The following is a 26714-nucleotide window of genomic DNA, read 5'->3' on the forward strand; positions in this document are numbered from 1 at the left end:
GACGTGTGGAAAGAATCCCACGTTTTTAAAAGCCTGATTTCCAGAAATCCAGAACTACTTGAAAAACAGATGCTCCAAAGTTACATTTATGCTTCTAAATTGTATGCATGAGAGCATGAGAAAATGTAAGTGGAGTAATAGCACCTTCAGATACATTTTTATTTGTGTCCCTGTCAACAAGCATCTTGGGATTCATTTCTTAGGATTCATTTCAATGATTTATAACCCATTTTCTCTATATGTGCTATAACTCTAATACATGTGTGGTGTGCTATACTTAAAGATTAATTTAAAGGGCTATACTAAAACTTGCCTTCAAAATCAGTTTGTCAACTGTTAGTGCAACAATGCACTACCGATAATCAAATTAAAAATAAGAAGTACTTTTTGGTTTAATAATATAAATTTTAAATATTATAATTCTTCTTCATTTTACACTTATTTTAATCGTGATCTCCCACAGCTGTAGCAATGTGGGTTGGCTACATCTTTATCTCCTATCGCATTAGCCATGCACTTCTGTACTCCTGTTGAAGGTGCCCTGGAAGCAGGGAAAGTGAGACTTCTTGTCTTGGAATTATGCTCTTCAAAATTTCCATTTCAAATTCTATCACAACTCATTTTTTAGCATTATTTTTTCTGGTTTAGAAATACAAAAAACTTCTAGTAAAGTATAATGATGTTTTAGAGTAATATGAAGTCTATTCAGTGTCTGTTTAGCGCTGGATCAGTGAGGAAGGTATTTTTGCTAATAAGCTATTTATGTTATATCAAGTATATTTCATAAGAGACAGAAGTCAAATTGCTGATTTGTGGGGTTTCACAAGAAGTTCCATGGCCTTAAGTGTCAGTTTTGCTGTCTCTATGCAATAGTTCAGTTAATGCAATGTTTCCTGTAGTTCTGTTAAATGCTTGAGAATTGAATTTACAAATAAAACCATTCCCACTCACAAGTAATTTCTTCCAGCTTACTACAGTGCAAGTCCATCCTCCCTATAAAAGAGCAACAATATACCATAAAGAGCACCATACTTGCAAAATTATGTTTTTAAGTAATTTGTCAACAAAAAAGAGCTATGTTTATCTGTTGGCAGCCAACTACCTAACTAGATCCATGTAAGAACTGAGATTTTCTCCACAGTTTAAGCATGCTCAAGTCCACAGAAACAGCAATGGCTGGAATCAAGGCTGCCTAAATTGCAACCATAAGCAAAGTAATCAAAATCAAAGATATGGTTTTATTCTGCACATGTGCTATTTAGACAGGTTAATTTATTGGGGATTATGGATCTGAGGAGAAAATATAACTAATTTTAAACATAAAGAGAAAGGCTGAGAAGTAAGATGTTAGCCAAAAGTTTTGCTTGTTTGTTAAAATGCTGTCTTGCATTTAATCTAAACAAGTATAATTACTTTTTCAGACTTTGATTTCCTCTGCAAATCTGGTGCTTTTACTTTTCATTTAGACAGGACATTTATGTGAATTGCTTCTTTTTCACCAATTTCCTACAATTTCTTAAATTTGTCAGTGAATACGTTTGAGCAAACCTGCTTAGGAAGGGAAAAAGTTCTCCACTATATTTTTGGTTAAGTATGAGCTACAGGAATTTTTGCCGGAGCATACCAAAGCAGGCAAGACAAGAAAGCAGCTTATCTTCAGACCAGAATCTGGAGCTTGCTGCAGTTAAAACACCCTGTTGATGCAGATGCTGCCTGAGTAGAGAAATGTTCCCTGCTTAGTCTGATTATAAAAGCACACGGTGTGAACCTCTGCATTGCTTTTGAAAGGGGAGAGATAAAAAAGTTGCTTCAAGGTATCTTTGTTCTCTCCTTCTGACAAAAGGGCTTTAAGTTATAGTGACCCAAGAAATGCAGCTCTGGGGGGCTAGTCTCTTCCCTTTCCCAGGGCTGGGAAGGGAAAGCTTAGGAGGAAAGCAGCATCACATACCTGCTATGCTTGTGGAAAAGAAATTATGATTTAATGATGTTTCATTCTTGCCCTTTAGCGAAGGAATTCTTGTTAGCTGGATCTGACATGGAGCAGGAAAAAAATACCTTGCCCTAAGTAACTAGAAAGGCAGCAAAGTACAAAGTGTGCAAGTAATCAAATGGATGTGAGCCAGATTCAGAAAGTGGAAAGTAACCTATGCAGCTTTGCACAGCCCTGGAAAACAGGTATTCATAAAGTCCCCCCTCCTCTCTCACTCACATGTGTGACTGAGGCAGCAGGAGCAAGCATTTTGAGCAGTGCAAATGCTGATGGAGGGGACGGACAGCCAAATACACCTTTGTTGTGAAGCTTCCTTCATGGTTGCAAGGAGAATTTTGACAGCTGCTATGAAAGCTCTGGTTACATAATCCAAAGTCACTGCATTCAGGTTATCATTTTGATTGCCTTGCTGAAACTTCTGCTTCCATACTAACAGATTAGAACAGTCTACCCTGTTACAGATTTTATCACACTCTCAACTCTAATTTATAGTCTGGTGCAATGCAGTTCAGAAACACAGTTTTAAATGGAGCATATACCAGTGAAGTAGAAGTCAGTTTTATTTTCAGTAAGGAGAAAAAAAAAAAAATTACTCTTCTGTGCATGGGTATTCAGGCAGTTTATAGCAAGAAGTTCTTAGGAGGAGTTACTACTTCCTCAAAACTTTTAAAATAATCTGAAGACAACACTATTCAGGATTAAAGAAAGCTCTATGACAATTCAGTGAGATTTTGTTCTCAATAGATATTAATTTTGTCTGGTATTTTCAAATATACTTTTTACCTAAGACCGCAGTGGTCAGGTTCTTCCTCTACGAAGAACCATGTGGTGATGTTTCTTGCAATGGTAAGGCATGTTTCTTAGCTCACAAGGAATGTCAAAGACCACACAGGAGAAACAAACAAACAAAACCATGAAAAAACCCTAAACCAACATCAACAAATTATCAAGAAAGAAAAAAAAGCAAAGATACAGATACAGAAAAAAATCAGTAGATTCAAAAAAGGAAGTGGCTTCAAGCTTGCTAGAGAGAAGCTTTTGAATGTTGAAAAATAAAAGCTGGATCTGTATGAAAGTATTTCTGTGAAATGTGTTACACCTACAGCACAATCCCTTCCTAGCAGCTGCTCATTTTACTAAGATCATTGTAATAGCTGGTTTTATGCACTTGAGGTAGCCAGTAGAGTCCAAGGCAAAAGATTTATAGTTTGCTCTGGGTATAATGGTATGAGAGGAACTAGCTGCCAAAAGGGACTGTGATTTGAAGAGGGCGCCTTTGGTTTGGTAGGTGGTGTATTTCTTCTGTGGCTGGAGTTCAGTAGACAAGTTGTTTGATGCACTGGCCAACAATAACTATCTTGGGAGTGGGAGAAACCCAAATCCTTCAAGTTTCAAGGAGAGAGCAGAATGAAGTACTTGGGTATGTGGAAAAAAAAAAGGAGATGACAAACTCCATGGCAACATGAAGTAGATCAGTTCATGGGGCACTTTGTGGTCTATCACTTAAAAAAAATAAGATTTATTGACCCCCAAACCATGGTAATTTTTAGTTTTAAATGGACTTCTTTTGAAGACTAAGCTGCTTGAGAAAAGGAGACAGTAGTTCTGGAATGGAGCCCTCAGCCTTAGGAATAACACTGCTGGTTTGGCTCTGCTTCTGATATTGTTGCCTAGTTTTAAAGCTTTTCAGCAGGACTTCGCTTCAGTCTGATGACCAGCATGAATCACTGTGGAGCAGATTAACACAGTGTTTTCCCAAGTGTCTAATCTCATTTTAAAATCAGAATACAAACAGCAGCAAAGCATCCTTAAAACCCATGGAGTCCTAGGAGCAACCTGAAATTCAGCCCCAGTAGGCATTTACATTACCTCAGGCTCCAGGGCATCACTTGGACTATCCAAAATTCTTGGAAAGTTCTGACATTTCTACCTTGACCTAAAGTGTTACCTTTGCATGCTGAGTGCAGCTCTTGGCTTGCCTGTGAGAGTGGTGTTATATGTATAACATCTTATCCTCTAAATCCTGCCTGCTGAGTGGATTCTTCCTTTCAAGCTCACTTTTTATTGCTAGAGCAAGAGTTTTTGGAGGAGCTGTGTCTCTATTCCTTCTCTTTTGCTCCAAGTTTTTTCTGCTATTTTAGCACTCCTGAAATCAGGGAAGAGCTTTGCACTTTTGAACCAGTGTCAATCCTTCCAAGAGGCAAAGCCTGAGAGACACTGATTGAAAGTTTGCTTAACAGTTTGCATACCTCTACAAGGAGACCAGGCTAGGCAAATGGAGATTAAGGTCTTTTCAAGTTAACTGGAAAATTCTCTTCCTCTTGCTGGATTTGGCATTTTTGACATCAAGAGATTAATCAATATAATTTAAACAAACAAACAAACAAATCTGTGGCCCTTGTATGAAGATTAGGAGATATAAAAAGAATTAGGAACTATAGCACTAAGTGATTTGAAATCACTGAAATTTCACAGCATCATCAGTGCTGATGATATCTCAGTGCTGAAGAGAATGTGTGCAAAAAGGGACAAAGTTAAATAATGTGGCAGCAAACAATAAAGCATGTGTAGATTTGGAGAAGCAGAATTTAGGCATTAAGCATGCTTCAACACAGTTCAGGTCATTGACCACCACAACAGACAGGAACCTCTGTGAAGCAATTTTAAGTAAAACCACAAAAAAACTTAGGCCTCTATTTTGAAGACACCTACTTGCCTGTGAGTGTGGGGGTCACCACCTCAGAGGTCCATGCAGGTGATGCAAATGCATTCTCAGGGGTCTAACAAAAACATTTGCTTGTTTACTTCAGTATGCAAAAACAAATGACAAATGAGCTCACGTTTGAGAGGAGCCTGTATTCTTTCTGGGGGGACTGCAGGCCCATAGACTGAGGGTGGAGGTGCATCACTATCCCAAAGGTACTTTATAGACTGAGGATTATTAAATAATTTTCTGTGTATTAAAGGTTGATAGATTTGTTTAAACAAGAAGCAACAATACTAAAATCAGTATGAAAAATTTCTACCCTTCTGTAACAAAGGAATGAAGTGAGAGTTCCTTAAAAACATATCATATGAAAAGTTACCAATGGTATTTTGAATATATTATAAATTAAAATGAGCACAAGTTTTTTGCATGTCACTCCACTGCCTTTTCTCATGTTACAGTTAGGTCAGAACTAAAAAAGATACAAGGACTGTAGTAAGTACCGTAATATAAAATTATATGTTGATTTTTCCATGGGCTATTAATATCTTGTTACTGTGAGACTGTACTGGTTGGTGGTTTCTGGCTTAGTGGTGTTTGGCTTGTAGGTAAAGGAAAAAAGGAAAAAAAATATAGAACAAGACCACCTCTGACATGAATACTGACCTCCAACTGCTATTTTATGTAACTTATTTTTGGTAATTTCCACATTTTTACATTTAATAGAAATTAAATAGCACTATATATTCTTAGTCTGTACACATTTTTGTGCATGTTCAAAATAATATGTGGGAAATACTTTTATCTTCCTTACAAGTTTCACTAGTATCAAGATCAAGACTCTCTTAACTTTTGGATCCTGGCTGGAATTTCAAGGGACATTCCAGTGGGCAAGGGAGTAGAAGATGTACAATTGCAGGTGAAAGGAAAGAGAATAATTTTCTCTCACAATCAGTCACAAGGGATTGTGGAAAAAGTAGTGTAGGAGTGGTGCCTAATGTGCTCTCCTAGGGCAATGCCCCTTAGACACTCCAAACACACAGTCAAAATCCAACCTCCTCTTCTTCTCCTCTCTAAAATATCTGAATTCTTAAATATCTAACAACAAAATGTTGAAGAAATTCCACATTTATGTTTAAGACAAACTCAAATTTCCATTTGAATGGGAAACGACTCAGAATTAGGAGACTGAAAATGTTACCACATAGCTTGTAAAGGTTAGTGGTATTTAGTTATTGATATAAAAACCTTCATGAGGGACTGCATTTGCAGGGGGTTGCTAATAGAATACAGAACCTTTCGCCTTTGGGTCACTGGATCAAATCTGTCTCTTGTGGATAGTGACCAAAGTTCGCTACAATTTTAGTTTTCAGTGCCCTATATAAATTATATATGTAGAAACTAGAGATGGAAAAGATTTGTTACAGCTTGCAACCTATCCCCCTGCCAGTACAGAACTGTTCCCTCTAATGTATTTCCCTATCACAGATTTTCCAGTTCCTAGTTTGTCCTGTCCACCCTGCAGAGTAAAGCAGCTGGTATTAATTGATACCTGAGTTTAACTGGGTCCTGGTGACCTCCCCACTCTGACACTGCAGCTGCAGGAGGAATTTGGCAAACACCCCTCTGCTACCTGCCTCCATGGGAGCACTGAGTGGGCAGCAGCCCAGCCAGCTCCCATGTCCCCCACTGCTGCCTGGCATGGGGGAAGCGAGCAAAAGTCTCGGCTCCTTCCCACCGTGTGCAAAATACCTTAAAATACAGGAGGATTACTGAATCTCATTTTCACTGCCTCGCTTATCCCTCTTTAAAGCCCTACCAGTGTCCCTTCCACAACCAAACAGCTGCAGGTCATAGTTCTAAATTGTCAGGCTGATGGATTATTTTGCGTAGCTACAGGGAAGGCCAGATATTAGTTTAGACATTGATATAGACTAAAATTTTCCCGAAGTTTGGAAGAGATTTGGAAGCTTGAGTAGGGCTTCTTTTTTATTTAAATGGAAAGGTTTAAACCCTATTATCTTTTACAGCTTCCATTTGCAAGTGATTAACTATGTTGCAGAATGCCATTTTGAAGTGCCAGGAACTGTGTACTGACAATATTAAGGTTAGTCTTGTAGGGTATTTAATGTCTACTGCTGGCTATGGTGTCATAGATGTACACAGTCTTTGAAGGCTTAAAAAATACAACAAAAAACATGTACAGAAGAAACCCAAACGAACCAACAAAAACCCCACAAAACCCAGTGACCCATTCCAAAGCAAAATAGACATGTAATAATTAAAACAGTTTTTACTGTCCAAAAAAAGAGTCAAAATGGGGTTACTTTGGGCTACTTAAACTTGCCCACCACTGAGTGCCTCAAGGTGCAAGTTGCAACACTGAGACAGCTAGAATTTAAGTGGGATTTCCTCAGCACTTCTAATTTTGGCCATATGTGCCTGTCCCACAAACTTTATAATCCAATGCTTCCTGCTAAAATTCTAGTAGTATAACTGCAGCCTTTAAAGTATCAGAGTATTTTTAGAAAAAAAAGCCGAACTTTGTTGCTGTTGCTCCCTCAGTGCCCCAAAGCCTGAAATGCCAGCGAGGGTGACGTGTTGGAGCTGCCCCCACACCCCAATGTGCTGCTGCTGCTGGCAGGTGCTGCTAGAGCTGGAGGAGCACAGCTTGCTGCTGCTGCTGCATGGCCACAGCTCAGCACTCCCAAGTACCCCATAAAACACCAGTTTCTCCGTTCACAGTGCAGCTAACAACTGCTGTGTTACCAGAGTTAACTTATTTCTGCTGTTCACAGTGCCAAAGTTTCAGCTGCTGAAAAGTTCAAGTGATCCTAAAGAAAGATCCTTTGGGATTCAGAAAGTTTACCATCAGGTAGTTTAAAAGAAAAGAATTTAAAACAAAAGAACACCAAACAGGAACACAAGTAGTACCACAAAAATGGCAGTGAATCTACAAAAGGGACACTCCACATTTTTTTCCTAGGTAAAAAACCCCACAATCCTGTGTTGTGAAATGTCTTCTTAAAGACAGATTTAGAGAATGAAATTGAGGGTTATAAACTTGTAGCCAACAAAAGCAAGAAAGGCTGGAATGTTGGTAACCAATTGCAAGCACAGGATCCAAGCAAAACATCTTGAATTGCTGGTACTGTAATAAATTACAGTTTTCACTTTTGTATTCTGCAAGTGAAAACAGCACTCAAGTCAAGCTTGAGAGAGGGAAAGTAAAGGATGACCTTTTTAATTCACCCTCACCCATTACAAGTAGAGGAACTGCAACATGGAGCAGTGAGAAATGAAAATACAACACCCATCATTGTGTGAAGGGACAGATTCTGCTCCCATGAAATAGGGTTCCTGTGTTGCTGAAGAGTTAATTGTCAGGTAGCAGTAGATGAAAGCCAAACCAGGCTCTGGGATGGTCTGCTGTGGTGGCTGTTATCTCATTTTCTTCCATGGATTAATTTTCCCCTCTTTAACTTTAATTAGATAAAAGTCTAGGGGCGGGAGGTGGCCCTGGAGTGCTCAAAGGGCACAAAATGGTCAAGAGCTGTTTTCTCTCAAACTTTGATTAGCCTATTTGATAAGTGATACTAAGCACCCCAATTGGTTAATGAATGAGGGGTGCCCTGAGGTAAATGGCTGGGAAATTTAGCCTCCCCCACAAAGATGGTGAGTATGTAAACTTCTGTCCTTCAGTTAGGTGTCTACTGTGGTTAGGAGTAGGGGTGATTTATATCCTATCTGGGTCCTGGAGTGTATCTACATTGATTGACTCTCTTGATCTTGACATCAGTCACTTCAACTTTCAGAGAAAGGGGGAACATAGGAGATAATGAAAGCTACATTAAAGAAGGCCTTAACATTTATGTAAACGTTATTCTATCTTCAAAGGCAGAACTATCTTTCAACAGAAAGGAGATTTATTTCCTAGTTGAAAATATTAGCAAGTGGCAATATATTTAATATCAAACCATTAACGTTGGTGCTGGTCTCAGCGTTTAGGCTTTGTCTCTTATTTCTTGACTAAACTGCATTATAGTCAAAGTTTTACTGCATACTGCTTGCAAGTACTGATGCAGGCACAGTAAGACTGTGACTTGTGCAAAGATACACCATCCTCTCCCAGTGGGGAGCATAGGGAAGAAGAGAGAGAGAAAGACAAAATTAAGAGTTTGAAAAATAGAAGCAGAAGTGTAGAGGAAACCATTTGGAAAACTCATATGTTACTTTGTATTGAATGTGGGGCTTTTATACAGGCAAACCCATGGCAGTATAAACCAGACACATTTAAACATTTAAATAAAACTAAAATGCACTTCTCAAATGCTCCCCTAGGGAATGTCGCCTAAATGGTAAGATTTCCCTGTCTGGTTGCCAGCCTCCCCTTGGCCTGGAGAAGAGGTGATGGATTTGGGGCAAGCTGGGGCAGGAGGGAGCCTGGCAGGAGCTGGCAGTGTCCTCTCTCCACTGAGTGTGTCATCTACCAGGCAGCTGCAGCACAAACACCAGTTAAAGGACCATTTTCAACAATGCTGAGCAGAAAGGTAGTTTGTATAACCAAGAACCAGGGCCACATTATCACCATGATAGGCTGAAAAAGTGCACAGACCCTTGTGGGTAAACATGTCTAACTCTGCTATGGTATACCAAGATATTGACAACATCAGGAGGGCAGCAGGCAAAGTGGATGAGAAACTGTTATTTAGCAAATCCTGCAATATTAGATTTGGGAACTTTTGCTGAAATAATGAGGAGATCATATAAAAACATACAACATTTTGGTGTGGTGGGTTTTTTAGATTTGGGGTTTTTTGGTTTGGTGGTTTTTTTTGTTTTTTTTTTTTTTTTTCTTTCCACCATGAGTAGTGAAATTCTGAAATTTGCTGCCATGGAAGATTTGAGAATAAGCAGTAAAAAATAGGATTAGACAAATTCATGGACAACAGGGTCATAAGATGATATTCAAGGAAAGAGAGAGGGGTGTCCCTCTAACATCTACAATGTAGAAATTCTGGATGCTGGGAGGGTATGAGGGGAATAAATTAGAGAGGATAACAATGCTCATTTGCTCTCACTAAATCGTATCTCCTATTGTCTGAGACATTATTGGCCATGATAGACTGGCCTAATGCAGTAAGGCATTTCATATGTTCTTATCATCATAAATCTGGTTTGGCTCATCTCGTCCTTCAGTCATAGCCAAACTTAGATTCTTCTGTTGAATTTGTGTACTAGTTTTCTGTCTAGCTTTAGGGTAAAACACATTTCTGTTTCCTTTTCCTTGAGCCATGAATTATCTTTGTCAACCAAATAGTCAACAAGACAAGCCTTTTCCCTTTTTAGCTATGGGTCCCAAAAAGCTTCAAATCTATCTTCACAACATGCAAAATACACTAGTATTCCTGAGTAAAATACTGTTGTTAAACACAGCCTAAAAGTGCAATAAAGTGGTAACTTACAGAAAATGAAGAGATAGAGCATTTATAGCCCAGCATCATCTTACTAAATATACCAAGAACTAGGACTACTATGTAAGGCTGAGTAATTAAGGGGAAAAAAGTATATCTGTGGAAAGTTTTTGTATTAACTAATATGGTTTTAGGCAGAGGGCATGCAAATAAAACCTTAGTTGCTAAATCTTCTCTGTGATGTTTGGTAACCAGCAGACATAAGACATAATATTTGCACTCTAAATGGAATATGATCCTCTGTCTGGGAGAACTGGTCATTAATATGCAACCTGCAGAGCTGGGATATTTCTGTGGTAGTGAATAATTTCTTTGCAGTGAAAACATTAGTACAAAAAAAATACATAGCAAGGTGAGAAGGAAGAGGAAGTTGTCTTTCACTCAAACACAGAAATGCAGAATTACACAATCTAAATGAAAACCTTTATTTTATCAGTAATAAGAGGTCATGGAATGGGAAGTATGCTAATCAAGAAAAGAACAAAAGTATGGTCTTTACAATCTATAAACGATATATTTTACTCAGATAAAGAAAAATGAAAGGGCTGGTATCTTTCCTAAATCCAAAATCACATGACATTAAAACACTTGGTCAGAACAAGGTAGCAGGAAGTAGGAGTTGTTTCTTGGACAGCATTTCTGGACAGATCATCTACTGAGTGATATCCCTAACATTATGCTAGCTCTACTATATTCCTTCACACTCTTTTTTCTGCAGAACTCAAACAAAGCTGGAAGTGCAAACCTCCCACCTAAAAGCACCTTTAAAAAATAAATCTGAGAATCAAAGCACAGACAAGATGGCAGGAAAAAAATCCTCTTCAAGGAGCTGCTGCTGAAGTGTCTCCCCTATGTTAAGGGGGTTGAGCTATACTTGACTTTGAGGTTTCAGCACTCCCACTTCCTCAGGCTTAAATAAACGGTTCGTTCTGGCAAATCAAAGAAAACCACACCTGACTTTACATTCATACCTGTAATTTCCTCAGGTCCACAGTGTTATTCTGAGAGAACAGACAGCCCATGAGCAGAACTGCCCAATGGATTTATTGACTTATTTTTAGAGAAATAAACAAGCATGATTCCTGCACTGGAGCTGCTGAGCTGAGAGATAATATCTGCATATCTGCGCAGACATTACCAGCGTCTAGGTCAGATTTTTGATTCTTCACTTAGTGACCAAAAGTCCAGACTCATAGAGCAATTCCTAAATTACAGTCCCAAAGACTCTTAATTGCTTGCTACAAGGCAGGCAAATCCCTGTCACCAGCCATCAGGACATCCACTGGGCAAACAGCCCAGCTAAGCAAATAGTTTGGCTTAACATACACACAAGCCCACAGCATTAGATGAGAACCACACATGTGCATAAAATCTGCTCTAGATGAAAATGCCTACAGAAAACTGTGTTCATGCTTTGTTAGGGTGTAGCAAGTACTCAAGGTGATAAATCATCTCTGTTTCTCTGCCCATCCTCCCCCAGCTGCACAGTGACTAAATACCTCTATCAACCAGGCTTTAAGTCAAATCAAGCTTTTAAAAATTCCTCTTTCTTAATGCTCTAACATGCATGGGTTCACAAAATTAAATTACAAAATTTTTATCTGTTTGGGATCAGCCCTGTTTCCTCCTCCTTGTGTTTACTTTCCTTCAGTAGCTGACATCAAAATGTTTTCTGGAATGCTGAGACTAAATAAGTTATGCTTAACTCAATATCTAATATAAATAGCCCTGGGGAAGCTCCAGCAGCACAATCATAAAAGCTACAGTTTCTTTTAATAGCTTGCCACACTTTGCTGATATAGTATTTCTCTAATCACCAATCTTTACGTGCCTTCCTGACCTTGGAGCTCCCTGTCCAACTGACTTTGTTGTATCAAAGGCTTGTGTCATTGGAAGAGTGAATGGCTTTCATTTTTCTCCCTGAAACTTCCGGTTCCTGGCATCTGCAAAGAATTATTCCAAGCACTGTTTTGCTGCCTTGCGGCCACTGCCCTGTAGTGGCCTGACTGATGGAAGTGACTTTTCCCAAAAAGGTTAGTGACTGTGGGCAGGCACTGCAGCTGGTGCACAACCAGCCCTGCTTTCTCAGCTGATTTTGTCTGACCACTGGGCTACCACAACCACACATCACAGCAATTCATTTCTGGGGCATTTTGGGAGGAATTGAATAAATAGGGTATTACTGCCGGTGATATACTGCTTTACAGTGGACTACAGCAATAAACAAAAGCCTTCCAAAATAACCACAGATTTCAAAAGCTTTCGTATTACAACAAAGGTAATCTAAATTTAAAAGCTTTTGGGGAAATCATCATTGCACAGTGACATAGGACATCAGGGTTTTCTTAACTGAACCTCATACTGCATGAATATCCAAAACCCATACTTGTGGTGCTCTATTTCCAGGTGATAAGAATGTTGGTGCCTGGATCCAGAGTCTGAGCTATGATTTGTCTTTTTTAAAGCTGGATTCTTGTTCTCTCTACACCTCTCCTGCCTAGTTTCCCTTCTCTCACTTTTTCTCCTTTTGCTCTTGTTCCTTATATTTACCTCTTTTTTTCTTTTTTTTAATATGAAATGTAACTGGACCCCTATGTACTATGCCAAAACAAACTAAAAAAAACTCACTGGTTTTTCCTTTTAATTTTTTTTGGGGGGGAGGGAGGTGTAAGGAAGAGGAATTTTGAGGTAGGTTTTTATTAAATATTCTGTGCCCTAATTCCACAACTGCAGTCAAGCATCCCTAGTGTTGAGCACTGAACTGTCTCATTGCAAAGGACAAACTACTTGAAATCTCCATGGTTAGAAGAGATAAAGCCAGGATGAGATAAGGTGACACAAAGGCTCAGAGACATTAGAAGACTGGTGTTAGCTCATACAGCTGATCAGTAACAGATAAAACTTGAAAATCCTATTTTTCTTCTAAGAGACAAGATTAGGACAGCATTCCTCAGAGACGGATTATGTATTCCAATTACTTAAATTAAATTTTAATTCAGAGAATGAAAACAAAACATCTTCAGAGATCCAAATCCTCCCAAAGCAACCTAACTTGACCCAAACCTCTCTTGGGACTTTCAGCCCCTGGTGCAGCTCTTTTGGCAGCGTGGCCCTGTAACCCTTCTTAAATGAAAAGGAGAGGCTCTCACACCCCCTCTGCCCCTGGGGAGCAGAGAGCCCCTAGGGACACAAACATTTCACAGCTGAAAGGAGCCAGCCATGGGCCCCCCGTGCTCAGGGCTTTTCACTCCCTTTTTTTCTCATTAAAACACAAGCACTAGGTGAGACAACTCACACCTCTGACTTAGGCACAGAGTATGTGCATTGGTCACCCCAAGCTGTCTCCATGGGAATGCGCTGCCCACAGCAGCAGGGACAGTCAGAATTCCCTCTCCTGGCCAGGGTTTCCTAGGCACAAATACATGCCTGTGATGCTGTCATGCCTTCATCTCAGCTGGCAAGTAACTACCACACAGTCCCTTGCTCAGTCCTTCTCAGTGAGATGAGGGGGGGAAATCAGGGGAAAAAAGCAAAACCCCTTGGTTGAAATAACAGTTTAATAAGTGAAAGAAACTAAAATATAATGATAACTAGCTTTTACCTTGGGTATTCCCTCGGTCTTCTTTGATTCAATGGGCCAAAAATCTCACTGCCTTCAGGTGGCAGCTACTCATAAATTAGCACTGTGTTTTCCTTCCTGCCACATGAAGTTGGAGAGTATTACTTACATTGTAGCACAATGAATTTTGCTCTTAGCAATCATTGCACCGGTAACAAAACTTCGTTTTCAAAAGAATTTTGGCCATATCATTGTGGGTAACTGTACACTTTTTATACTGAAATATTTTGAATCTCCATCCAGCTCTGAAAGGGAGCTCAGTAACCATTTACTGTCACACACACAAAAGGCTGGAGATTAAATGAGGTAGCATATGCTTCCACCTGAAGTTATATTGAACCCAAATTTTCAAAGTACATTCTGGGGCTTTGTATCTGGAGCAACTCCTGGATGTACCTAAAATCAGAATTCTCCAGCTAATTAACAGTTTTATATAAAATTTACTGAAGTCTTGCAACTTCATTATTCCTTCTCCCAGAAAGAATGAGGCCCAGGAACTTCTTAAGGGTGCAATAACACATAGGGTGTATATGAAAGAAACAGTCATCAGGGCTTAAATCCAGGCTGGGGAAAAAATAAAGGACAAAAAAAGAACCTGGTCATAGGCTAAATTGATGCCTCACAATGCACATGAGAAAAACTGAGAAACAATCCTGTCTCTTATTTCCAACTGTACAATAAAAGTCTTTTAAGTTCTTTGTAGACTGACTAAAAATAAGCAAAGAAGGCCAGGTAGCAGCTGTCAGATTCTTATGAATTAAATTATATCCATATGTAAAGCACATTTCAATAGCCAAAGAGCCACTTGGATATGCGAATCTGAACTTTTATGATGAAAGCCAAGGATATTTCTAAAATTGTCAGAATAAGTCAAAAGCTCGGCCCCAATCTGACAATTTTTCTCCCTTTTTGAATACTGCTATTGTTTAGTTGCTCTGATTACATTTTTGTACCAAGAGTAGCAAAGAGAAACCCCAATACCCATAGTCAGAGGAGGATTTGGAAAGGGAGAGAGGGAAGGAGCTGAGAAGCTCACTGCCTGTGGCTGGGCCTCTGGACAGCATTAGGTTCTCTGGCTGAGCCCAGGGCTAAATGCATAGCTTTTAGCATATCTGTTGATACTGCAATCAGGTCAGGTTTAACCCCTGTGGTTTCTGGGAAGAAACCTTCAACCATGCCTTGTCTTGTAGAGTTCCACCAGGAACTGTTGGGCTGGCAGCCCCCAGTGCCTTGAGCACTCAGACCTTTCAGCCCACCTTTGCAGCTCTGACAAGGGCCTGAGACATATTTCTAAGATATATTTGTCTGAGATATATTTCACAGCATCCATTCTTTTTCAGAAGGTTCCCTGTGGCCAGCAGGGCTTCCAGGACATTCTGAATGCAATGGCATGGATGAGGGGTGCCAGCTATTTGGAGTGCTTTGGCACTACCTTGCTTGGAGTGCTGTCAGCACATCTTTGGGGACTCACAGTGGCCCCAAAGGTTGGCTGTGGAATGATGTGCACACACATCATGATGTGTGCACACATGTTATGTGACTGTCTTTCCTCCTGGTTTCTCTGAGTAGGTTTAATGCTTCCAGAGGTTGGTAAGAAAATGGACTGGATGTTCCCAGCAAGACTAAGGACCACAATGACCCCAAGGACACAGAAGCTGCCAAGTTCCATGAGCTCTTTCCCCATTTGTCACAATGCCTCATTGTGGGTGATAGGGATGATCAGCCTCCCTCTCCTCACCCAGTCTGCTCAGAGCCCTTTTGCACCCAGCTTAAAGATTATAGAATAGGGATCACAGCTTTTAGTTTGTCTGAGCAGTACCTAAAAGCTGTGATATTGTACAGTGTCAATTGCTCCAACCTCTTTCTCCTATCCTTTATCAAATCCAACTTCAAACCAAAACAACTTCTGACCATACCTCAATGCCTATCAGTTGTAATAAGAAACACAGAAAGCCACAGTGCTGCATTATTTCATAATTAAACATCTAAATGGTTAGATGTGAAGCCAGAAATGGAATAGTAGTAGTAATAATGCAATTATTACTAATCCTCTGGGTAAGGGAAGGACTTAAAACTCAGGATTTCCAATCCTTGTGCACTTTGGATCCGTAATGTCTACACCTTAGCTTCTCCACACAAGAATACTCTCTATGTAGCAGATGAATTACAGATTATTTTCATTATAATCTTCAATAGGATAGTATCATGCAAGGAATATTTATATATGCATCATATACATAAAATTTATTACCGAGCAGGAAAGATAACATTCCTAGCAAAAATAAAAACTACAAAAAAACCTTAAGGACAATATATTACATTATATATCTCTCTGAAGAAAAAAAAGGACATTTACAAAATTATACCAGTGAAAATTCGTAACACCTTCTAACCCCCTGTCAGACAATAAACAATCACAGCTTTGTTTTCAGCATGTTAATAGCTACATTTCTGAAACAGAGGAAAAAAAATTATTCCAGGCACTGAAAGATTTTGTTTGTCACAGGCCCCAAATGGAGAGCATTTGGGGACAGCTATAATGTTATCTTGAGTGAACACAGGGCCAACATAATTACGAATAAAGAGGTAAGAAGCAAGGGGAATTGTCTGCATAACTTCACTTGGTAAAATCCTCCCATAGAAGGTGGCAGGTAGGAAATCTGCATAATAACAAACTTGTCACAACAAAAGGCCAACTAAATACAACAATTAGAATGAACATTTTGCTTTGACTGGCTCTCAGGATTCCTCCACTCTGTCCTCCTCGGTTTCACTAGATATAGTTAAAGTTGTAGTTTTTTATTTGGTGCAATATTTTCCAGTATATATTTTTAATGAGCGTTGTGTGGCTGCAAGAATTCTGTCTCCCTCCTTTGTGGGCAATGCTTTAAGATGCAGCTATTAAAGTGACAAATCCTTCTCTCAGATATCCCAGTGAAAACCCACAATAAATTTCTTGGTTCCCCTCTAGTTTATCTAGACTTACACCTGTGTAAATGATCCAAAACAGAGCTGAATGTTTTATAAATTTTGATTGGAGGAGGTTGCCTTCTCCACTGACTGCCAGGTCCTTCTTTTTGAGTTACTGGAAGGCCTCTGCTTGTGGACTGCACCCACACAGCTCTCAGGATGCTGTGTTTGTGCATCCCAGCTGGCTCATCTGCCTCTCCCCCACTGCTTCTGCCCAGCCAAGTGTGGATCCACATCTCCAGCATGTGGATGTCTCCCAAGCTGCCATCAGACCACAGGGAGAGTGGTTTTAAGGGACTTCGCCAGCAATGGAGTTGATTTTCAGGGCTGCCTTCCCCAATATATGAATTGAGACACCACTATCTCAGCTGGCCTTTAAAACAAAGAGATAGTAAGTCTAAATACTAAGCAGCTATCTACAAAAAAAGAAAAGGGCCACTGGAGTAAGTTGCGCAAAATTTATCCTTCCCATGAAAAAGAACAGGTAATATGGTATCTACTGAAAGTTACTTTGCATTTTAAGTTTGGAGATTTACTTAAGGAATAAGAAATTGCATAATTTATCTTGCAGTTTGCATTATACGATCTGTGCTATGTTAGCATATAACATTTTCCTTGTTTCCTTTTAGCCCTCTAATTGTTCCTAAATCAGTAAACATAAGGGTTTTCCCCTCCATTTTAAATCTACCCATTCTGGCAATTCTCCCACTATGTTAAAAGCAGCAAACCCTAGGCTGAGAAAACAAAGTGAGAAATATTTGTAAGCAATCTTTTGATTTTTCAGTTCAATTTTTATTCAAATTACAAATAAATTGATCTTATTCCAAATAAAACTAAAAAAATGTAAGCTGTACTTGTTTGTTGCAGAAATATATATATTCTACAAATGCATAGAGCATTCTACAACTATGTAGAACTCTAAGTATATAGAACAGATCTGAAAGGACTTTTGTGATAGTTTCTTTTTCCATCTGCAGCATACTTCCTATATTCAAATCCTTTATTTTTAAGTCTCAAGTTATACCACCATTTCCCTGTATATCACTATTTCCTTGTGTTCCAAAATCTGAAAAGTGTGGTAGAGCACTGCACTGAAGAGAGAAAAATGTTTTAAAATATCTTGTGATATCTGCAGATGTGTGTGTGTACACAGACTATTTTTCAAGAAACTCTATTTCTTACTACATATATGCTGGAGAAAGGAAGTCTGTGGGCATTTTAACCACATTGAAGTAAGGTGTGAGATTTGGCAGTATACCTCTCTCAAGTCTTCAGAGGGGTAAAAGTCACAGACCCACAGAATGGCTTGGGTTGAAATGGAACTTAGAGTTTGGAACTCATCTAGTTCCAAACTCCCTGTCATGGAGAAGGATTTCTTCTTCTAGGCCAGATTGCTTGGAACCCCATCCAACCTGGCCATTAACACACCCAGGGATGATGCATTCACAATTTTGTGCAACTTATTCTGGTGGCTCACCACCCTCACTGTAAAGAACTTATTTCTGATACCAAATCTAAACTCATATTTTTTTCAGTTTGAAGCCATTCCCTGTTGCCCTTGCATGCTCTCATGAATAGTCCCTCTCCATCTTTCCTGTAGTCTTCCTCCAGTTACTGGAAGGCTGCAATTAGCTCACCCTGAAGCCATCTCTTTTCCAGGCTAAACAATCCCAATTGTCTCAGCCTTTTCTTACAGGAGTGGTGCTTCAAACCTCTGATCATCTTAGCAGCCCTCCTCTGGATACACTCAAACAGGTCCCTGTCCTTCCTGTGCTGGGACCCCAGAGCTGGTACAGAACTGTGGGTCTCACCAGAGCAGAGCAGAGGGGCAGAATCCCCTCCCTCACCTGCTGCCCAGGCTGCTTTGGGTGCAGCCCAGGACACATTTGGCTTTCTGGGCTAGGAGTGCACATTCCTGGGTCATGTCCAGCCCCTCATCCACCAGCACCCCAAGTCCTTTTTGGCAGGGCTGCTCTAGATCTGTTCATCCCCCAGCCTTGTGCATTAGATACAGTGACCTGCACAAATGCTCTATAGAGACAACAGAGTTGGTCAAACACCCCAGTGATGGTGCTAATATTTGTTGACCATATGGGCCACTGGTGTTCCCCACTCTGACCTCACTGCACCTCCATACAAGGGAGGAGGCATCTGTACACCCTCATGATTTTATACTTAGGCACTGATGTGTTAGTGTGTCTCGACTCTATATTGAAGAGCAGGGTTTTCCAAGATTTTCTCTTTATATGTCAGATCCAAGTAATTTTCATTAATTCTACAATAAAACCTGAACTCAGAAGAATTGTCTGTAAAACCAAAGCAGAATCTGTTGAAATATGCAGAGAACACAGATCTGCAGCAGGACTGCTAATGAATTTAGTCTGGAGAATATTATTTTTCTGTGTGAAAGCCAAAGTAATGATTCTTCACTTAAAAATAAATCATGCAAGTCTGCTACAAAAGTAGTTCTGATGAAGAGCAGAAAAATGGAAGTGGTAGAAGCGGTCTGCATAAAGTAACACCAAACTCATTTGCCAATACTGTTAAAGAGAGTTGGGTGACATTTCTGAGAGCAATGAAACATGTGGGACAGTTGATGTTACCATCAATTAGTTTTGGCCAGCATATCAACTTATTGATTTCAGAAAGCTATTAGGATTAGGTGGTTGTAACCATTAAACATTATTATAGAACCTACTTATTCTTCATATCAAAGTAAAAGAAGAAAATACTTGTTAATACTGAAAGTTAGGGCAAGACACGTGAACAGTTGTATTTTCCTTTTGCATTCATTCTTCCCTGTGTTCTTTTTTTGGAAAGCACCAAGTGACTTCTGGAAAGTCAAGTTTTTTTCAGTAAAAGCAATAAAGTAACAAGAAACCTCTTCAGAGGTTTCCTTAAAGAACAACAAAAAAAAAAAGAATCCCACAAGATATTCAGGTGGTCTATTTTTCCCCTTTATTGTACCCCCAATTATTTATACATTTGTATTAAGTATCTGGGAGAGTCAGAAAGAGAGGAAAAGATTCAGCCAGGAGTGAAGCTTTTGAGGAGGTGCTGCATTTTCTTTGGATGAGTGCTGTGCACACTGCAGTCAGCACTTTAGCAGGAGTGACAGAAGTCAAGTACCTGCCAATGTCGGGAGCAGAGAAGGCAGGTCTCACAGGAGCAGGAATCAGGAGTGAATCCAGCAGCTCAGTTGGACTTCTGGAATTTCCCTCCAGTAAAATGCTCTGACTTTAGGGCAACCTTTTCTGTCACTTCCATAATCCCTTTCTTCCTAATCAACCAGGCTTCAACGTAATGACTGCTTGGTTCATATTTCTTAACAAAGATAGCTTCTTATTTCTTAACAAAGATAGCTTAACAAAGAAAACTTCTCAAACCTTGTGACCACCTTGATTCCTCACTTACATGGCACCAACACGGGTCACATTTAGATGGTCAGGCTTCTGGAAACTTTCCATCCAAGAGAGGTAATTTTTAACCTCTCTCCCTTTAAAAGCACATGTCAGCAGCCCATCCACCTCCTCATGCAACAGTAGAGGTAAAAGGCAGGGTCCTGACTCTGCTATCACATCTTTCATGCTGTGACTCCAGCCTGGACTTGCACATTTAGCCATCCCCCTGTCCAAAATGCATCTTCTCCTATGTGCCTCGATAAAGGAGCATGCTCTTGTCATCCCATTGAGAGTCTTTGCTCTTCCCCTATTTCATGGCCTAAAAACATTGCGATTTTTATAACATTTTTTTGTCACCCCAAAGATGCTCCTGCACTAGAAGGGAAGGATGGTAGGAGAGGGACAGGAACCTCTACAGCAGAAGCTCTGCAGCTCCAGGAACAGAGGGGGGAAAAAAACTGGTTGAGGGTGATTCCTTGGGCTGCCACTGCAGTAGGACCAGTCTAAGTACTAAGCACTACCTTGACAGCAGCTGGAATAAGCCATTTCACAGTCCTTCAGAAGGCAAGGGGAAGGCAAAGGGCATGGGCTTACTTAGCTGTGAGAAACAGCTTGCTGCCCAAGGCAAATCTCTGCCTGGGACTCCAGGCAGTTTGGGGTTATAGCTTCCTATCTGCTCTCTATCTGCACCTAAGATTCAGTTTTTAAGACTTCATTTCTGTTTACCCATTTTCTAGTCAACACTGTGCTCCTTGGATTACAGCAAGAGAAATCCAAATTCTATAAACATCTTGCTAACATGTGACCTAATATATCCAGATGCCTCAAGGCTAACTGTCCTGTTTTTTCCTGTCTATGCTTTTCCTTGCTCTAAATCCATTTCTACCTATTCAATCTATGTGTCTGTAACCATACTTGTAATTTACTTACTTTTCATAAAAATGCTGATTCTGAGTTTGTGGTTGACTATATTTCAGATTGTGATACTGGGGTTTTTTGAAAGTGATGACCATGGAAGTTGGTGGCTGCACATGTGGTTTTGTCAAAAATAGAAACTGGTAGGACATCTCGGTGATGTGTTTTCTCCAAGTGACAGAGAAGTTAAAAAGATGTCTCAACACATTCATTTGCAAGGATATCTCAGACTAATTTCTATTTTAGGTTGTATATATTGACAGAGAGACACCTTTCCTACACTTTCACATTTGTTCACACACTTTTTTTTGAAAGACCTCGGGACCTATTTTTGCTTGGTTTCTGAAGGCAACTAGTTATGGTTCTGTTTGAGTACAGTAGGCAAAACAGCACTTGAAAAAACTCCTGTGTGAAAACTGCTAAAAATTCCACTTACCCACACTTTTTTGTCCCAAGGAACAAAACTCCTTTATACAGGCATTCATTGCTTTCTATCGGTTTTGTCTGTCACTTCGGAGGATAACCAAGGTCAAACCTATTAATATATTGTATGATATTTCTGAACGACTGTTAACTCCCTACATCTCTGGGTTGAAGGAGAATTTTCTGGGTGACCAGAATTTCTGATTCAATCAGACTTTGGATGATGCTGTCTTAGTATGGGCCAAGACTGCCTTAAAGCAGACCTGAGCTCTGTTTGCTGCAAGCTGAGGCCTTTTGCTGGATGCAGTCACTGGCTGGCCAGGACATCCCCTGGATGCATTCAGCTACAGCTGCACTAGGAAGGTGGAAAGCCTAGGAGGGAGGTAGAGAAGACAAGTGGCAGGATCTGAAGTTTCTCTGTTCCCATGTTGCTACAGGGGTGTGGACAGGTCCTACTCCAACAGGAGCCACGGGATGAGACAAGGCACCAGAGCAGGCATCAGAAATATCCTTCAAAAGAAGGAGAGAGAGGAAGGTCTGAAAGGCAGCACATCTTGTTTTCATCCTTACCTAGGGAAAAACTTTCTGAAGCATTTGCATGTAGCTTTCCCCATCAGGAAATTACCCATCCTTTGGGTAATTTTCTGAAAATCATGTGGAAATTAGCAAACAGACCACCAAAAATGCTTCGAGAGGAAAAGCTTTGTAAGGTTAGTAGTGCTTAAGGTCTTTTGTGAGAGGAAGGCAGGACAGGCAAAACATGGTAAAACTTTTTACAAGTTTATAGACATTAGCACACATTTCATACTTCAGCAGAATGCACCAAAGGCACAACAACAGAGGGATATAAACCTGGCCACAAATATATGAGTGTAGTAATCATATTATTAAGAAATGTAAAATTTGCTCTCCCTAAGAGGAAAGAAGTTCTCTACCACAATGAAAAAGAGCCAAAGCATAAACCCTGAAGAGAGGTGTGAATATGCCCATACACATGCAGGATTATGCTACAGACATGCAAATCTTTGGATTCATTTAGCTGTGACTAAACTAAAAAATAGCACATTAAATTAAAAAACAGGCTGCTAAGAGGCAAAAAAAGCTTTTATGAGTGAATCCCACTTTTTTTTTCCTCTGCACAAAACATAACCATTCAAAGGAGCTGTTAATATATAGACAGCTCACCTATGCTTTATCCTCCAACAGACCATCTAATAATCCAACAAAATGTACTTGTGATTTATCAGGTCTCACACCAGTAGATATAAGTAAACAGACCTCATTAAAATCTCAGAATTTACAAAACGTTTAACTCTAAAATGTGCAAATCACACATCTACATGAAAGGAATACTCACACTAACCCAAATTAATCCAAAGCCCTGCTAAACAAACCTTTCAGTAATACTAGGAAAACAACAAATATTTACCTTCCATGTTCCCAAAAGGCTCATCTTCTCTTTAGATACTGATTCTAAAATTCCTCCTCAAAATAATTACTGAGGGCCTGAGCTTGTTTCTGTGGAAGGGTTTGGATGGCCCTCTGCTAGCTCCAGCAGAGACCCTAATTGCTTGCCTCTACTAATAAACTAATCTCAGGCACCTGGAACTAGCAGGCTCCATGCCGGGCAGACAGGGCTCAGGTTACCTTAGAAATGCTCCAAATATATTCACACAAATCACTAGCCCTGCAGATGTGCAAATACTGCTTTTGTCATATTGCTGGAGAGACAGACATGTGTTTGCAGGGCTGTAAGACATAAAACCTGAAGATGAATTCATTGTGTTCCTTTAATCCCTTCCAGAGGCCAGGTGGGCATTTGGGGAGCCAGATAAGTGTGTTGATTATCCACATTACTCATTGCATTAATCCACTTGTCTGTGACTCAGAGTATCAGAAATGCTTACAGTACAAATATGTAGGTGGCTGGAAAAAATATATATATTTCATGAGTGCCTGTTGTGTGTAAAATAAAACCTAATCAGGAAGTTAGCCTAAAACGTTGACAAAAATCTAAACAAGTCTAAACATTGCTGATGTCTACAGTTTGTAATATTACAGTTAAAGGATCTGGATGCCACAAGAGGATGTAAGCCTCTGTGTAAGCTTTGTGAGACAAACTACTTTTAAGAAATTTTAAAAGATTTTCACAGGCAAATGTTTTCTGTGTCCTCAGAAATTAAAGCAGGTGTCATGCAATGTCCATGGAACCTTCCACAAATTTCTTCTCCTTCCCTGAACAGATTATGTTGATAAATATGTTTCAAACATAGTATGTGCCTGGTTTCATTTGAGGAGGGGAGAATGACATAAACAGGACACACTTTAACCTGTAAATGGAGGAGAGAAAGAATAGGCTGTATTCTTGGTCTCCAACAAAGTGCTGAAATAGATGTCTAGTTTAGGTGATGTTAACACAGATTGATTCATATTAAAAAAAATTCTCAGTTTTTTCATCTGCATAAAAAATATTGTTTCTATTGACTACATAGACATAAACACAAAATCATTTTAGAAACAAAGTTAGGAACATCTTCCAAAGTTATCTGTGTTATGTGAAGTTCTAGACGTTTTTTTCATCTTCTTCAAGACACTGTAAAAAAAACCCCAAACCCACAAAACAAACAACCCAGCAAAAATAAAGCAAAACAATAACATCAAAACAAACAAACCAAACCAACAAACAAACCCAAAAACCACAAACAAACCCAAAAAAAGCCCACTTAAATTGACTTTTTTAGATCAGAGACCTGAAAAGATTGTGTTTTAGATATTGACTGAATGGTAAACTTGCAGCTTCACTGAAAAATAAAAGTCCAGATATTGCAAAACTGAAGTTCAGGTCTGGAAGTAAAAGAAAGTCAGCTCTAAATCCTCAGAGCTCAGTGTCAACCAGCACTGAGAAAAGTCCTAACAGAGACACCATCAATCTGCCCTCACTGACAGCTGAATTTCCAAGACTTCTTTAAGAAATATGTTTCAGTAATAATGTTTGGTGAAGACTACCACAATCCACTGGTTCACCTTTACTAGCTTGAAGAACATTCCAATAGTGAACAAATCCTTTTGTCTTCTGTACTCTAATGATTATCAGAAAAGTGAACTCAATTAATGAATCATTAATATGTATGAACATTGAAAGATATATCAGAAAATCCCTTGCTCAAAGAACTACACAGACAGCATCTATTTAATTAATGCAATGAAGACAACATATAAGTTGAGGAAAGCAGCAGAAATAACAGTGTTCACTGATTTCCTGTCTGGCAGCAACATTCTGTGCCATGAATGGCTCCTGCAGGCAGGAATTTGGCTCCTTCCAAACTCCTCAGCTGGGAATTCAGAAGAGTAGGCAGGAGATTGTGACTACATGAGCATCAGACAGACAGTGCTGCTGCCATCACTTGATCCTAGGATGCAGGGGGTAATCAATAGCAAAATACCTCCTGTGCCTACTTTATTGACCACTAAGCCAGCATTGAGGAAAGTGAATGCTAAATTCTCACAAAGGAATGTATGTACTTTTGTTCTCCATAAGGAGAATATTCCACACAATAGTGTCCGTGCATTCTTCATCATTTCCAATCACATACACTACTGGAAAAGGTTGTAAAAGATATGTATGCCTATGAGAACAACAAAAAAAATCTCCTCTGAAAATTTATCAGAATCAAAATTGTTAGCAAAACTCAGCAAAAAGAGATTTCAGGAAAAAAATTCCTGAATGTTAAGTTTTATTATGTTCATAGATGGATACACAGACATCTTCGGATAGCTCAAGATCTTTCCTGGAATATGTAACACTATCCTGTCATTGAACATTAAAAAAACAATATGAAAAGTTGGGGACTGTATTTTTAAAGGAAGGGAAATGGTTCAATGACTCTAAACCAAGACAATTATTGTAAAACCTCTTTTTACTTACTCTTTTTTTTTTCTTCATTTAGTCTCTTATGACAAGGTCCCAGGTGATTTACCTTTCCCATGACCTTATGTCATTTCACTGAAGTAGTGACCCTAGATATTAATGTGGGTTTTGGGGCTGCCTTTTAAAGCATTTATTCTCATTTCAGCTATTATTGATGAGCAGTTGTTTGCATAAAGGCCTCTTTTATAACATGCAGGGTAGACATTCTCACATCCTATGAGCTGCCGATTTATTTTGCAGTGTGTGATGGGCTGGGGTACTCCCACCTGCCTTCCCACACAGCCTGAACTCAGCTTCACCTCTCTGAGCAGCCAGAAATCTCTCCTTGACCAAGCCAGGCCTCTGAGCTGCTGTCCCAAGCAACCACACACAGCAATGCTAATTGTTACTGGGTTTATTAAAAAAAACAGAAAAGAAAAAGCCACACACACACACACACACACACACACACATATATATATATATATATATGTGTATTCCTGCATTTATGTATATTGAGCCCAGGTGAGGATAAACAGAGCCTGCAGTTGTAAGTCACAAGTGTGAATTTCAACTGAATTCATATTAAGTGGTTTGAAAATATTTCTCTGGCATCCACTTTTGGTTGAGGTTCTGGGACTACATGCACAGAAAAAAGAAAAACAGAAAGGAAAGGGCTTGAGAAGCAATCCTATTCTGTGGAGTGAGCCAGGTTCCTACTGGCTTCACAGGGTTTTAGCCTTTGTCATGTCAGCAAAAGTGACCATCTGTTGACAAAACAGAAGAGAAAACCTTCTTTTCTACTCTGTTATACTCTTTTCACACCTGCCTATTTCCCTGAAATGTTTGCCTCTGTCTACAGCCAGCAGCAGTTTTGACAAAAAAAGATGGTTCCTAAGTGGGATCTCACATAACAATTCCTGAATTTCTAAACAATTTGTGAAAACTTATGTGCAAATCATTGCTACTTTCCAGGGAGCTCTGGGAACTGAGTTAACTGTAGAAACTTGACTCTCAGTTGCTCAGTGCATTTGGTACTGAGTAGTAAGAACATCACTTTTCACTTTCAGTGCTGTGGGAAAATTTAATTTCTATTTGTGTACAGTCATAAAATGCATGTTCTAACATCATATTATGTATTCAATATATTAGAAAAACTTTGTCTTTTATAAGCCTTTGCATGTGAAGTTGTTTTTCCCGTCAGGGAGAACTGACAGGTTGCCTGCCATCACCTACTCTCCAGCAAAGTCAGTAGCCCACACTGTCAGCGTGAAAACATCTGTTGAATGGATTTATTGAGTGAGCCTT

At 39.5% G+C, this 26714-nt stretch overlaps 1 protein-coding gene across 13 annotated transcripts in view; it reads left to right on the forward strand.

Moving 5' to 3' along the window:
- Positions 1 to 26714, forward strand: part of HDAC9 (histone deacetylase 9) — a 456042-nt gene that overhangs the window by 281904 nt on the left and 147424 nt on the right. The gene's annotated exons all lie outside the window — the stretch shown is intronic.

This window comes from Agelaius phoeniceus, chromosome 1 (genome assembly GCF_051311805.1).
Source record: "Agelaius phoeniceus isolate bAgePho1 chromosome 1, bAgePho1.hap1, whole genome shotgun sequence".
In the NCBI taxonomy this organism is placed as follows: domain Eukaryota; kingdom Metazoa; phylum Chordata; class Aves; order Passeriformes; family Icteridae; genus Agelaius; species Agelaius phoeniceus.